Consider the following 2,519-nt stretch of genomic DNA (forward strand, 5'->3'; position numbering starts at 1 on the left):
TATCCACACTAGACCTGACCTTCTGTTTCCATAATGGGTTGGTAAGACTGGTGCATATAGGAATTGCAAAAGATAAACAGCAAACCCAAGCAGGAAAAGTGATTCTCTGCCTAGAATTTCTGTATAGATAGTAGTGACTGTAAAGCTACAGTGCCTATGTGTCCAGGCCACTAATAACAATGCAATGTGCATCACGGATGAGTTATTTTCTGCCTTTTGAATCCGATTAACCTTCACAACGGTTAAAAATTCTTGTTTAAATGTTGTAGTGAGTTGAACAGTGTCCTCCCAAAATCCATGTACACCAGAACTTTGGAATGTGGCCTTAATTGGAAACAGAGTCTTTGCAGATGTTAGTTAAGATGAGGCCATAATGGATTTGGTGGGAGGATAAATCCAATAACTAGTGTTCTGCTAAAAAGAGGAAAGATTTTTCTCTCAAAGCATGGTGATTCAAACTCTGCTGTAGCTGCTGCAGTCACAAGGGGCAGACGACAGCTGGGTCGGGGGCAAGGAGACAGGCAGCCTTTGCCAGTAGTTATGAGTTTGCCTCTCAATTCCAAACATTTCCTCAGTGGTTACAGGAAAGCCAGCAGTGGTAGTGAATGCAGTACAAAGGTTATCTGGTATCTGTAGATGACTAGAAGAACATGCAGCTTGCAAATCCAGAAGAATACATAAATGGAACATTGTCTAGAGATCTGGGTAAAGTTTTAACAAGGTGTAATAATGTCCTTTATATCAGCAGTGTTGAAGAAGAGGAAAAAGATAGGAAAATAAGAGAATTACGCCTTTTGTGAGGATATGTGTGTGTGTGTATCAACAATAATTTCTTTGTTTTTCAAAAAAAAAAAAGACTATACAGAGATACACATGTGGAAGGAGGTGATGTGAAGATAGAAGCAGAGATTGGAGTGGTGCTGCTACAAGACAAAATACAGCAAAGATTTCTGGTAGACAAATGTAGGAAGACGCAAGGAAAGATCCCTCCCTACAGATTTCAGAGGGAGCGTGGCCCTGTTGACACCTTGATTTTGGACTTCTGGCTTCTGAACTGAGAGAATGAATTTCTGTGGTTATAAGTCACCTAATTTATAGCAATTTGTTATAGTAGTCCCAGGAAACAAAAACAAATGTCATGTCATATCCTCAGAGAAGTCTTCTCTGTCCTGTGTTTCATCTCATTACCCCAGCTGACCTAGAAATTTCTTTCACGTTATTATGTCCTCTTTTCTGTATCATATTTTAATGCAATTTTTCATTTATTTGCCTTTCTCTTCGTAAAACAGTAAGACTGTTTGAGGTCAAATATTTTCTTATTTATCCTTATATACCCAGGACTTAGTTTAGAGACAGAAAGTCTAAATAAATGCTTATAAAATAAAGGGCTAGCTTTCTCTTATAATTGAATCACTTCATAATTTTCAATATTTTTGACATATATCTACTGAGATTTTCATTATCTCATTTAATTAATGATACTAAACATCATCACTTCTGTGTATACCAATAATTTATCAAGTTAGGTGTTGAGAATATTATAAACCAGACATGACCCCTGACTTCAAAACAATTTAATGGAATAAATTTAAAAAAAAAAAAAAAAAAAAAAAAAAGCTTTTGAGAACAAAGGCTACTTGCCCTTTGGATCCAAACTGAGGTCATATAAAGTCCAAAACTTTTGCTTTGAACTGCTTGGATATAATGCCTTTCCCCCAAAAAAGAGAGAGTGGGCTTTTCTTGGTAAATTTTCATCATGTTTGGAAAGGGACTGACTACCAGTGTACTGGCTGATGTATACTGACAGTGATGTATACTGGCTAAATTTTACCCACATGTGGTGGCTCTCAAACTGTGGTGCGTGTGACAATCACCAGAGATTCTTCGGAGCCACACCAAAGACGTCCGTGTTGAAATTCAAAGATAACTTTTTAACAGCCTTATGATTTCGATTTCAGCTATGCCTTTGAGAAATACTGCTTCTGGAATTCTATAGTCACTTCTAAAGGAACATAGAATGTTCATTCCCACCTAAGTATCTTTGTTCCTACCATCACTATACTGTGGAATGGTGCTACCAATTTTCCTCTATTGATACTAAAAGACATTCTTTGAATTCATATTCAATTCTCACAAATTTTCTTAACCATTTCTATATCTCATTAATCATTTCTTCTCTGACTGCATAGCAGTTGTGCAATTGCTATTTTATTCTTTTTACTACTTTTGCTATATTTTTACCTCCATTCAAATGACCAAGCACCTTTTCGTACATAGTTGTTATTAAATACCTTATTTTAAATAAAATTGTATTCAAACTAATTTTGAGAGACCACAAGGAAATAAGCTCAGTAAACTAGTTATATTTTTATAATAAACTGTCTAGGCATATTTTCTTTTGTATCTACTTAGAGATACTGTTCTAATAAAAACTATAAGAATTGTAAAGCATTATAATAAGTATTGTGTCTATTTCAAAATTTTTCTTGAAAAATTTAATATTTATACATAATATTCTT

At 34.9% G+C, this 2,519-nt stretch overlaps 1 pseudogene; it reads left to right on the forward strand.

The window, feature by feature from the left end:
- The first annotated feature begins 540 nt into the window (after positions 1-540).
- LOC107511186 lies at positions 541-800 on the forward strand (annotated as a pseudogene).
- Positions 801-2,519: the final 1,719 nt, after the last annotated feature.

The sequence above is a fragment of the Rousettus aegyptiacus genome, unplaced genomic scaffold (assembly GCF_014176215.1).
Source record: "Rousettus aegyptiacus isolate mRouAeg1 unplaced genomic scaffold, mRouAeg1.p scaffold_m13_p_1, whole genome shotgun sequence".
Classification (NCBI taxonomy): Eukaryota; Metazoa; Chordata; class Mammalia; order Chiroptera; family Pteropodidae; genus Rousettus; species Rousettus aegyptiacus.